The sequence below is a fragment of the Rhinopithecus roxellana genome, chromosome 5 (assembly GCF_007565055.1).
Source record: "Rhinopithecus roxellana isolate Shanxi Qingling chromosome 5, ASM756505v1, whole genome shotgun sequence".
In the NCBI taxonomy this organism is placed as follows: Eukaryota; Metazoa; Chordata; class Mammalia; order Primates; family Cercopithecidae; genus Rhinopithecus; species Rhinopithecus roxellana.
The window spans coordinates 129,324,064-129,336,748 of NC_044553.1; the positions used below are offsets into that span (position 1 = coordinate 129,324,064).

The 12,685-nt window shown below is 57.5% G+C and overlaps 7 non-coding genes across 7 annotated transcripts; all 7 read right to left on the reverse strand.

Annotated features, from left to right (window-relative positions):
• Positions 1-772: 772 nt before the first annotated feature.
• LOC115897905 lies at positions 773-854 on the reverse strand. The gene has a single exon (XR_004057681.1). It is a non-coding gene; the product is annotated as a small nucleolar RNA SNORD115 (small nucleolar RNA).
• A 1,770-nt stretch (positions 855-2,624) lies between these two features.
• Positions 2,625-2,706, reverse strand: LOC115897880. Its single transcript, XR_004057657.1, has one exon. It is a non-coding gene; the product is annotated as a small nucleolar RNA SNORD115 (small nucleolar RNA).
• Positions 2,707-4,414: 1,708 nt separating this feature from the next.
• Positions 4,415-4,496, reverse strand: LOC115897891. The gene has a single exon (XR_004057668.1). It is a non-coding gene; the product is annotated as a small nucleolar RNA SNORD115 (small nucleolar RNA).
• A 1,793-nt stretch (positions 4,497-6,289) lies between these two features.
• On the reverse strand, positions 6,290-6,371 carry LOC115897898. Its single transcript, XR_004057674.1, has one exon. It is a non-coding gene; the product is annotated as a small nucleolar RNA SNORD115 (small nucleolar RNA).
• A 1,787-nt stretch (positions 6,372-8,158) lies between these two features.
• On the reverse strand, positions 8,159-8,240 carry LOC115897885. The gene has a single exon (XR_004057662.1). It is a non-coding gene; the product is annotated as a small nucleolar RNA SNORD115 (small nucleolar RNA).
• A 1,818-nt stretch (positions 8,241-10,058) lies between these two features.
• Positions 10,059-10,140, reverse strand: LOC115897879. Its single transcript, XR_004057656.1, has one exon. It is a non-coding gene; the product is annotated as a small nucleolar RNA SNORD115 (small nucleolar RNA).
• A 1,679-nt stretch (positions 10,141-11,819) lies between these two features.
• On the reverse strand, positions 11,820-11,901 carry LOC115897860. Its single transcript, XR_004057637.1, has one exon. It is a non-coding gene; the product is annotated as a small nucleolar RNA SNORD115 (small nucleolar RNA).
• Positions 11,902-12,685: the final 784 nt, after the last annotated feature.

The following is a 12,685-nucleotide window of genomic DNA, read 5'->3' on the forward strand; positions in this document are numbered from 1 at the left end:
TTCACTGGGCTCAGGCAAAATGCCCAGGCTGTGCCATACTGCAGGCCCCAAGAGCACTTTCACTGCCCAAAACAGCTCTCCTGCATGACCCCAGGGCAGCCCTGAGAACACTGGGCATAGGCATGGGCCACCAGTCAAGTCACAGCCAACCAAGGTGGCTGGCCCTGATACCACGTGGCACTGCAGACCTGCAGTGGCAAAGCCTGCCCCCAGGCGTGGTGGGGGCAAGTACAGGTACCCTCTCCAAGCTGCACCAGAAATCACATTCTGGGCAGAAGGAACCCTTTCCTGCCTGGAACACTGTCACCCCCAAGTAGGACCCAAGGAGGGAAGGTGTCCTCCTTGGGTCTGATTCCCACAAAAGCCACCCTCCTGAAGAAGCCATCTCTCCCAGGTGGCAAATCAGGTTGGCTGCCTGAGACAACCCTTGTGACTCAAAGGCTGAACCTTGGGGACCCCACACGGCCTGGCTCATGGCCCATAATCCCAGAAGGATCCACTCACCTATGTCCGTCAATGCCAGGGAGCCCACCTGTTCGGAAGAGCTCACTGAAAGACACAAGGGGAGAAAGGGGGCTCAGGGAATAGCCACCCACGTTTCCTGCCCCCAGGGAAGTGGAGCACCAACACCAATTCCGAATATGGAGCATGGGCTGCCTCAGGGAGGAGCACAGATGCCCTTCAGGATCTCCAGGTCTCCAGCCCAAAATACAGTGGCCCTGTTGGGGACCTCAGGATCTCAGTGTCCTCTTTCAAAATTCTCACCTAGGCTGGGCCTCTGCGTAATCCTGTTGAGCATGATTTTTAAGTCATCACCTCTCTTCAAGATAATACAAGGTTCTCATCATTGACCCAACCCAGGGCACTCTGCCTCCCCACACATGCATCTAGTGGGACCTGGATATGGTCACCACAGCTCAGTGCAGGAGACCAGGGTACCAGGAAGGGTCGGAGCTTCAGCGCACCGTGGGGTGAGCACCTGGCTGATGTACCCTGGCCTGGGGCCTGTGGGCCCAACACAAGTCTTCCTCCAGGCTCACCATCTAGAGGGACAGGAGGACATGTGTCAAATCAGGGCCTCACTTATCAGTGCGGGGAAGGAGCTAAGTGATACTCATGTGATGGGATCCATGCTGAACACTGACCCAACATGGATATGGGGCACCCTTGGCCCTCCCTGCCACCAAACCCTGGAAAGACAGGGCAAGTGGGTCACCTGACTCAGGCAAGATACCTGGGATGCACCCTACTGCGTGCTGCAAGAGCACCTCCATGCCAGCACCGGTTCTCCCGCTCAACCCCATGGCCATACCAGGGACATGGGGCATGGAACAGGGCCACCAACCAGCTCCTGGCCAACCAAGGAGGGTGGTCCAGATGCCAAAAGCTGCTGCAACCTGGCAGTCCCAGAGCCTGTACCTGGGCATGGTGGGTGCCAGACCTGGTGCCCTCTCCAAGCCTGGGGACCTCCAGGGTCACGTGCTTTCACTGGTGGGTCGCAATCCATGCCCTGCACAACTCCAACACACAGAGCTGGGCCACACTCAGCCAATCAGGAACCACACAGTGTCCTCTCCTTTCCGTGTGCTCAAGACCCCACCACCCTAGAGGGGACCCCATGGCTGAGAAGCAGACTGGGCGGCAAATTCCCAGGACAGGTCTCTTGACAGCAGGCCTTTCCACCTCAGGAGGCCCCCCTTCCTGCCACTGGACCTCAAGGAAGGGTTGTCCCCAGCAGGACGGAAGCTTCCCCCTTGGCCCAAAGCCCACAAGTCCCAGGGCCAGCCTGTAGCACCACTGGGTGCCAGCTAGAGCTCAGACTTGACCCAACCTCACTGAAAGACTGCCGTCCCCTACCAGGCTCAAGGAGGTGCCACTAAGATGGCCCATTGCTCAACGGGGTTGGTCCCATTCAAGGCCATGGGTGTGGAGCATTCCTTGAATCTCTGCAGCCTGACCGTGTGGGCCCAGTCACTCACCCCTCTCCAGGGAGAAAGAACTCCAGTGTGACCTCCAGGGTGCACTGCATCCCCTGTGCCCCACCTCCCCATGTGCCCTGGGCAGTACTCCAGGCCTGACCTGGCCACCGAGTTTCAACTGGGAGCTGCCCTACAATGAGCTGAAGGACCCCCTTCCTGCCTGGACCACTGTCACCCCTGCAGGGCTTCAGGAAAGGCATAGGTCAGATTCCAAAGGAGGCAGCCTTCCTGGAGAAACCATTCCTCCCTGGTGGGGAGTAAGTTGGCAGCCTGAGAAAACCCTAGTGGCCTGAAGGCTGAATGTCGTGGACCCCATGCTGCATCACTCATGGCTCATGACCAAAACAGGATGTACTCAGCTATGCCGCTCAAGGCTGGGGGAACCACTTGGACAGAGGAGCTCACTGAAAGACACGGGAAAATGGGGGCTCAGGAAGGAGGCTCCAGCGTGCCTTGTCCCTGGAGACCCGGAGCCTGGATACCAAGCCAGTACAGGGAGGCTGGACTGCCTCATGGAGGAGCACAGAGATACAGTTGGGTCCACGAGATGCCCTTCAGGGCCTCCAGGTCACCAGCCCAAAACACAGGAGCCCTGCAGGGGGCTTTGGGATCCCAGAGTCCTCTTCCAAAATTCTCACCTAGGCTGGGCCTCAGCGTAATCCTATTGAGCATGATTTTTAAGTCATCACCTCTTTTCAGAACATTATAAGGTTCTCATCATTGACCCAACCTAGGACAACCCCTCCCCACGCTTGCATTCAGCAGGACCAGGATATGCTCACCATAGCTCAGTGCAGGAGACCAGGGTGCCAGGAAAGGCCTGAGCTTCAGTGCACCTGGGGCTGGAACTGGCTGACAGACACTGGCCCAGAGCCATTGGGCCCAACGCAAGTCTTCCTCCATGCTCACCATCTGGGGGGACAGGAGGGGGACATATGTCAACAGAGGGCCTCACATCTCATGTAGAAGGCATAAGAGATACACACGTAAAGGATTCCATGTGGAACACTGACCCATCACGGATGCAGGGCACCCATGGCCCTCCCCTTCCCCATACTCTGAAAAAACAGGGCAGCCTGCCTTCCCTGTGACCACTATGCATGAGCCACGGCCACCAACCCGCTCCCAGCCAACCAAGGAGGGTAGCCGGAAGCTACGCACTGTTGCAAACCTGGCAGTCACATAGCCTGCCCCTGGACGTGGTGGGCACCCACCAAGGTGCCCTCTCCAAGTGTGCACTGAAAATCACAGCCTGGGGACCTGGGCCATGAGCTTTCAGTGGTGGGACCCCATCCACATCCCACACACCTCCCAAACACAGACCTGGGCCACACTTGGCCAATCAAGGGCCGCATGGTATCTTCTCTTTTCCTTGGTCCCAAGACCCCATCACCCTGGAAGTGACCCCATGGCTCAGAAGAAGGTGGGGTGGCAAATTCCCAGTACAGGACCTCAGACAGTGGGCCTTCCCACCTCAGAATGTCACTGTTACTGTCGCTCAAATTCGGAGAACAGGTTACCCCCAATGTGATGCAAGCTTCCCCCTCAGCCCAAAGCCCACAGAACCCTCCCAGGGCTGGACTGCAGCACCACCAGGCACCAGCCATTTCTCAGCCTTGACCCAACCCCATTGAAACTGCACCACACCCCACCAGGCTCAATACGTGCCACTGGGATGGCCAGTTGCTCAACAGGGTCGGCCCCATTCAGGGTCACAGGTGGGATGAGATCCTTGAACCTCTGTGACTCGACCCTGTCACCACACCCCTGAAACAAGTCTGGGGACTGAGAGCTCATACGTAACACTTGTGGCACCCCAGAGCCCCCCTCATGTGGCACTTCTGGTCCCCCTCATGTGGCCTGGGCAGTCCTCAAGACCTGACCCACACACCAAGTCTCAGCTGGGCGATGTCCTGCATGGGGCTGAAGGAACCCTTTGCTATCTGGACCATCGTCACCCCTGCAGGGCTTCAGGGAAGGCATCCTCCTCGGGTAAGATTCCCAAGGAAGCTGCCCTCCTGGAGAAACCATGCCTCCCTGGGGGGAATTAGGGTCGGCTCCCTGAGGAAACCCTCATGGCCCGAAGTCTGACCCTTGGCAACCCCAAGCAGACTGGCTCATGGACCATGACACCAGCAGGATCCACTCACCTATATTGGTCATTGCAAGGAGGACCCCCTTGGCAGAAGAGCTCACTGAAAGACACAAGGGGAGAACCGGGGCTTAGGGAGGAGCCACCCACATGCCCCACCCCCAAGGAACAACACCACCAAGCCCGCACAGGGAGCCTGGGCTGCTACACAGAGGAGCACAGAGAAAGATCTGGGCCACCTCCAGATGCCCTTCAGGGCCTCCAGGTCTCCAACCCAAAATACAGTGGCCCTGCCAGAAATCTCAGGATCCCAACATCCCTTTCCAAATTTCTCACTTAGGGTGGGCCTTAGCGTAATCCTATTGAGCATGATTTTTAAGTCATCACCTCTCTTCAGGACAATATAAGGTTCTCATCATTGACCCAACCCAGGGCACCCCCCTTCCTGCTTATGCATCCAGTGGAACCCGGATGTGCTCACCATAGCTCAGTGCAGGAGACCAGGGCACCAGGAAGGGCCTGAGCCTCAGCGCACCGAAGGTTGAACACCTGACTGAGGGACACTGGCCCAGGAAAAGCGAGCCCAACAGAAGTCTCACCATCTAGGGGAACACGTGGAGGACATGTGACCACCTCCATGTGGAGAAGGGGGTGGCGGGTGCCAGTTCATGTTTGCTCCTGCTCCATGGACACATATGATGATATTCATGAAAAATACTGACTCGTCACCTATGCAGGGAACCCTTGGCCCTCCCTACCACCGAACCCGGCAAGGGCAAGGCAGGCAGGTCACTGGGCTCAGGCAAAACGCTTAGGCTATGCTGGACTGCAGGACCCGAGAGCACCTCCACTGGCCAAATCAGCTTCCTCACAGCACCCCAGAGCTGCCCTGGGAACACTGGGCACAGGCCCAGGCCACCGGCCGGGTCATAGCCAACCAAGGAGGCTGGTCCAGATGCCATGCGCCACTGCAGACCTGACAGTGGCATAGCCTACCCCTGAGCCTGGTAGGTGGGTGTACAGGCACCCTCTCCAAGCGTGCACTGGAAATCAGAGCCTGGGGCTGCAGGGCCACTTGCTTTTTCTGGTGGGTCCCCATTCATACTCCTCATACTTCCCAGACACAGAGCCAGTCACACATGGCCTAACTGCAGCGACATGGTGCCCTCTCCTTTGCTTGGTCCCAAGACCCTGCCACCCTGGAAGTGACACCATGGCTCCCAAGCAGCCTGAGCAACTAATTCCCAGTACAAGTGCCTTAATAGTGGCTGTTCCCAACTCAGGAGGCCACCCTTCACGACACTTGACCATAGAGAAAGGGTGGCCCCCAGCTGGATGTGGGATGCCCCTTGGCCCAAAGCCCATGAGTCCCAGGGCTGACCTGCAGCACCATGAGGTACTGGCCAGAGCCCTGCCTTGACCCAACCCCAGGAAAACCATGCCACCTCCCACAAGGCTCCAGGAGACTCTCTGGGATGACCCATTGATCAACAGGGACGGTTGCATTCAGGGCCATGGTGTGGTGCAATCCTTAAATCTCTGAGACCCAACCGAATGGGCCAATTCATGCACCACACTCTGGGGACTAAGAGCTCCCCTGTTACCTCTGTGGCACCTCGTAGCCCCTCTGGCCCCCCTCATGTGGCCTGGGCAGTTCTGGAGGCCTTACTGGAGCACTGAGTCTCAGCTGGGTGCTGCCCTGCATTAAGCAGAAGGAAGTTTCCTGCCTGGACCACCATCACCCTGGCAGGGCTTCAGGGAAGGTGTCTTCCTTGGGTCCAATTCCCAAAAAATGTCGCCCTCCAGGAGAATCCTTCCCTCCCAGGTGGAAATTCAAGTCTGCTCCCTGAAAAAACTGTTGCTCAAAGGCTGAATCTCAGGGACCTCACATGGTCTGGCTCATGACCCGTGACCCCAGTAGGATCCACTCACCTATGCCAGTCAATGCCAGGGGGACCTCCTGGGTGGAAGATCTGAAAGGCACAAGGTGAGAACAGGGGCTCAGGAGGGAGCCACCAATGTTCCCTGCCCCCAGGGAACCAGAGCACCAACACCAACTCCTCACAGGGAGCCTGGGCTGCCTCACAGAGGAGCGCAGAGACAGGTTGGGCCACCTCCAGATGCCCTTCAGAGCCTCCAGGTCTCCAGTTCAACATACAATGGTCCTGCAAGGGACCTCGGGATCCCAGCATCCTCTTGCAAAATTCTCACCTAGGTTGGGCCTCAGCATAATCCTATTGAGCATGATTTTTAAATCATCATCTCTCTTCAGGGCAATATCAGGTTCTCATCATTGACCCAACCCAGGGAACACCCTCCCCCCACAAACATCCAGTGCAACCCAGATGTGCTCACCACAGCTCAGTGCAGGAGACCAGGGTGCCAAGAAGGGCCAGTGTTTCAGCGCACCAGGAGATGAGCACCTGGTTGACATTGGCCTGGGGCCTGTGGGTCAACACAAGTCTTCCTCCAGGCTCACCATCTGGAGGGACAGGAGGAGGAAATGTGTCTAACCAGGGCCTCACAATCAATGTGGAGAAAGGGCTAAGGGATACTCATGTGATGGGATTCATGCTGAACACTGACCCACATGGACACTGGGCACCCTTGGCCCTCCCTGCCACCAAACCCTGGAAAGACAGGGCAAGCGTGTCACCTGGCTCAGGCAAGATGTCTGGGCTGCACCCTACTGCGGGCCCCAAGAACACCTCCACTGCCTGGGCCTGTTCCCACACACAACCCCAGGGCCATACCAGGGACACGGGGCAGAGGACAGGGCCACCAACCAGCTCCTGGCCAACCAAGTATGCTGGCCCAGAGGCCAAGAGCCACTGCAGACCTGGCAGTCCAAGAGATTGCACCTAGGCATGGTGGGCGCTAGCCCCGGTGCCCTCTCCAAGCCTAGCAGCCTCCAGGGTCACATGTTTTCTATGGTGGGTCCCCATCCATGCCCTGCCCAACTCTGACACACAGAGCCGGGTCACACTCAGCCCATCAGGAACCACATGGTGTATTCTCCTTTTCTTGGGCTCAAGACCCTGCCACCCTGAGGTGACCCCCACGACTCAGAAGCAGCCTGGGCAGCAAATTCCCAGAACAGGTCACTCAACAGCAGGTCTTACCACCTCACAAGGACACCCTTTTCACCATTGGACCTCAAGGAAGGCTTGTCCCCAGCAGGATCAGAGCTGCTCCCTTGGCCCAAAGCCCACAAGTCCCAGGGCCTGCAGCACCACCAGGTGCCAGCCAGAGCTCAGCCTTGACCCAACCTCATTGAAACAGTGCCATTTCCCACCAGGCTCAAGGAGGTGCCACTAAGATGGCCCATTGCTCGATAGGGTTGGGTCCCATTCAAGACTATGGGTGTGGAACATTCCTTGAATCTCCACAGCCTGACCATGTGGACCCAGTCACTCACCCCTCTCCAGGGAGGGAGAACTCCAGTGTGACTTCCAGGGCACACTACATCCCCTGTTCCTGCCCTCCTCCCCATGTGCCCTGGGCAGTACTCCAGGCCTGACCTGGCCACCAAGTTTCAGCTGGGAGCTGCCCTACATTGGGTTGAAGGAACCCCTTCCTGCCTGGACCACTGTCACCCCTGCAGGGCTTCAGGAAAGATGTGCTCCTTGGGTCAGATTCCAAAGGAAGCAGCCCTCCTGGAGAAACCATCCCTCCCTCGTGGGGAGTAGGTTGGCAGCCTAAGAAAACCCTAGTGGCCCGAAGGCTGAATGTCGGGGACCCCATGCTGCATCACTCATGGCGCATGACCAAAACAGGATGTACTCATGATGTACTCACCTATGCTACTCAAGGCCAGGGGGGACCACTTGGACAGAGGAGCTCACTGAAAGACACAAGGGAGAGTGGGGGCTCAGGAAGGAGGCTCCAACATGCCCTGTCACCGGAGACCCGGAGCCCGGACACCAAGCCAGCACAGGGAGCCTGGGCTGCCTCACAGAGGAGTACAGAGACAGGGTTGGGTCCACCAGATGCCCTTTAGGGCATCAAGGTCTCCATCTCAAAATATATTTGCTCTGTCAGGGACCTCAGAATCCCAGTGCCCTCTTCCAAATTTCTCACCTAGGCTGGGCCTCAGTGTAATCCTATTGAGCATGATTTTTAAGTCATCACCTCTCTTCAGAACAATATAAGGTTCTCATCACTGACCCAACCCAGGGCACCATCCTGCCCCCAGCGCACGTATCTAGCAGGACCCAGATGGGCTTACCACAGCTCAGTGCAGAAGCCAAGGGCTCCAGGAAGGTCCTCAGCTTCAGCGCACTAGGGGCTGGGTGCCTGGCTGACTGACATTGGCCCAGGGATAGTGGGCCCAACACAAGTTTTCCTCCGGGGTCACCATCTGGGGAGACAGGAGGAAGATGTGTCAAAACTGACCTCCATGTTGGGAAGGGGGTTGGGGGTGCCAGCTCACCCTTGCTCGTCCTCCATGGACACATGTGGTGAGTTCAATGTGAAATACTGACTCGTTAAGTACGCAGTGCACTGTTGGCCCTCCCTTCCACCGAACCCAGAGAGGACAGGGCAGGTAGGTCACTGGGTTTCAGCAAAACACCCAGGCTGCATCATACTGCAGGCCCTGAGAGCACCTCCACTGTCCAAAACAGCTCCCCTGCATGACCCCAGGGCTGTACTGGGACTGTTGGGCACAGACCCAGGCCACCAGCCAGGTCACGGCCAACCAAGGAGGCTGGCTCAGATGTCACACCCTGCTGCAAACCTGGTAGTTGCATAGCCTGCCACTGGGCATGAAGGGCACGCATCCAGGCACCCTCTCCAAGTGTGCAACAGAAATCACAGCCTGGTGCTGCAGGGCCATGTGCTTCCTCTGGTGGGTCCCCATCCATACTCTGTAAACTCCCACACATAGAGACAGCCACATGGCCAATCAGGAGCTACATGGTGCCCTCTGCTTTGCTTGGGCCCAAGACCCTGCCACCCTGGATATGACCCCAAAGCTTAGAAGAAGCTTGAGCAACAAATTCCCGGGACACGTCCCTCAACAGCAGGCCTTCCCACCTCAGGAGGCCACCTTTCCAGACACTTGACATTGGAAAAAGGGTGACCACCAATGGGATGCAGGTGCCCCCTTGGTCCAATGCCCATGAGTCCCAAGGCTGACCTGCAGAAGCCACCAGGTGCTGGCCAGAGCTCTGCCTTGACCCAACCCAAGGGAAACAATACCACCTCCCACCTCCACCAAGCTCCAGGAGACCCACTGGGATGGCCCATTGCTCAACAGGGACTGTCCTATTCAGGGCCATGGTGGTGCATGATCCTTTAATCTCCACGACCCAACCCAAGAGGCCCATTTGTGCGTGACACACCAAATACCGAGAGCTCCTATGTGACCCCCGTGGTACCCAGAGCTCCTCTGTCCCCCTCATGTGGCCTGGGAAATCCTCGAGGCCTGACCCGAGCATCGACTCTCAGCTATGAGCTGCCCTGTGTGGGGTGGAAGGAACCCTTTCCTGCCTGGACCACCATCACACCTGCAGGGCTTCAGGGAAGGTGTCCCCCTTGGATCCGATTCCCAAAATAGCGGCCCTCCTGGAGAACCTATGCCTCCCCAGTGGTAATTCAGGTCGGTTCCCTGAGAAAACCCTCGTGGCCGGAAGGGGGACCCTTGGTGACCCCACGTGGCCTGGTTCATGGCCCATGACCCCAGCAGGATCCACTCACCTATGCCTGTCAATGCCAGGGAGCCCACCTGGGCAGAAGAGCTCACTGAAAGACACAGGGAGAACCAGAGCTCAGTAAAGAGCCAACAACGTTCCCTGGCCCAGGGAACTGGAGCACCAACACCAAGCCCACAAAAGGAGCCTGGGCTGCCTCACAGAGGAGCACAGAGACAGGTTGGGTCACCTCCAGATGCCCATCAGAGCCTTGAGGTCTCCAGCCCAAAACACAGGGTCCCTGCAGGGGACTTTGGGATCCCAGTGTCCTCTTCCAAAATTCTCACCTAGGCTGGGCCTCAGCGTAATCCTATTGAGCATGATTTTTAAGTCATCACCTTTCTTCAGAACAATGTAAGGTTCTCATCATTGACCCAACCCAAGGCACCCCACTCCCTGCACATGCATCCAGCAGGACCATGATATGCTCACCACAGTTCAGTGCAGGAGACCAGGGCACCAGGAAAGGCCTGAGCTTCACTGCACCGGGGGCTGGGAACCTGTCTGACAGACACTGGCCCAGGGTCATTGGGCCCAATGCAAGTCTTCCTCTGGGCTCACCATCTGGGAGTACAGGAGGAGGATATGTGTCCAAATAGGTCCTCACATCTCCATAAGGAGAGGGGTAAGAGATACCCACGTAATGGGTTCCATATAGAACACTGACCCATCACGGATGCAAGGCACCCTTGGCCCTCCCCTGCCCTGTGACCACTGGGCATGGGCCACAGCCACCAACCAGCTCCCAGCCCACCAAGGAGGGTAGCTCGGAAGCTACGCACCATTGCAAACCTGGCAGTCACATAGCCTGCCCCTGGACGTGGTGGGCACGTGCTAAGGCACCCTCTCCAAGCGTGCACTGAAAATCACAGCCTGGGGACCTGGGCCACATGCTTTCACTGGTGGGACCCCATCCACATCCCACACACCTCCCCAACAGACCTGGGCCACACCTGGCCAATCAAGGGCCACATGGTATCTTTTCCTTTCCTTGGGCCCAAGACCCCACAACCCTGGAGGTGACCACATGTCTCAGAAGAAGCCAGGGCAGCAAATTCCCAGTATAGGACCCTAGACAGTGGGCCTTCCCACCTCAGAATGCCACTGTTAACCATTACACTGTTAACCATTCCACAAACTCGGAGAATGGGTTACCACCAGTGGGATGTGGGCTACCCACTTAGCGCAAAGCCCATGGGTCCCAGGGCTGGCGAGCAGCAGCACCAAGTGTCATACAGATCTCAGCATGGGCTCAACCCTATTGAAACTGCACCCCACCCCACCAGGCTCAATACGTGCCACTGGGATGGCCTGTTGCTCAACAGTGTTGGCCCCATTCAGGGTCACAGGTGGGATGAGATCCTTGAAAGTCAACAACCCGATCCCATTACCACCCCCATGAAACAAGTCTGGGGACTGAGAGCTCCTGCATGACACCCATGGCACCCTAGAGCCCTTGTGGCTCCCCTCATGTGGCCTGGGCAGTCCTCAAGGCCTGACCCACACATCAAGTCTCAACTGGGTGATGTCCTGCATGGGGCTGAAGGAACCCTTTGCCATCTGGACCATCGTCACCCCTGCAGAGCTTCAGGGAAGGCATCCTCCTCGGGTAAGATTCCCAAGGAAGCTGCCCTCCTGGAGAAACCATCCCTCCCTGGTGGGAATTCAGGTCAATTCCCTGAGGAAACCCTCGGGGCCTGAAGTCTGACCCCTGGCGAACCCATGCGGCCTGGCTCATGGCCCATGACGCCAGTAGGATCCACTCACCTATGTTGGTCAATGCCAGGAGGTCTCCTCTTGGCAGAAGAGCTCACTGAAAGAAACAAGGGGAGAACAGGGGCTCAGGGAGGAGACACTGACGTGTCCCATCGCTGGGGAACAGGAAGGCCAACACCAAGCCCGCACAGGGAGCCTGGGCTGCCTCATGGAGGAGCACAGAGAAAGAGTTGGGCCACCTCCAGATGCCCTTCAGGGCCTCCATCCAAACCAAAACACAGTGGCCCTGCTGGAAATCTCGGGATCCCAGCATCTTCTTCCAAAATTCTCACCTAGGTTGGGCCTCAGCGTAATCCTATTGAGCATGATTTTTAAGTCATCACCTCTCTTCAGGACAATATAAGGTTCTCATCATTGACCCAACCAAGAGAACGCCCTCCCTGCACAAACATCCAGTGGAACCCGGATGTGCTCACCACAGCTCAGTGCAGGAGACCAAGGCGTCAGGAAGAGCTGGAGCTTCAGTGCACCGGGGGCTGAGCACCTGGGTGACAGACACTGGCTCAGGAAAAGCAGGCCCAGTGGAAGTCTTCCTCAATTCTCATCATCTGGGGGCACAGGTGGACATGTGACCACTCTCCATGTGGAAAAGGGGGTGTTGGGTACCAGCTCATGCTTGCTTTCCCTCCATGGACACGTGTGATGGGATCCATGCAAAATACTGACTCATCACTGACCAGGGCACCCTTGGGCCTCCATGCCACCAAACTCAGGAAGGACAAGGCAGGCAGGTCACTGGGCTCAGGCAAAACGCCCAGATTGTGCTGTATTTCAGGCCTGGAGAGCACCTCCACTGCTCAAAACAGCTTCCCTGTATGACGCCAGGGCTGCCCTGGGACCACTGGGCACAGGCCTGGGCCACCAGCCAGGTCATGGCCAACCAGGGAGGCTAGTCAATGCCAGGGTACCCACCTGGGTGGAAAAGCTCACTGAAAGACACAAAGGGAGAACGGGGGCTCGGGAAAGAGTCACCAACCTGTTCCGTCCCTGGGGTACCAGAGTACCAGCACCAAGCCCGGACAGGGAGCCTGGGGACCTTCATGCAGGATCACAGAGGCAGGGTTGGGCCCCTACCAGATGCCCTTTCAGGGACTCCAGGTCTCCAGCCCAAAATACAGTGTGGCTCTGCCAAGGACCTCAGAATC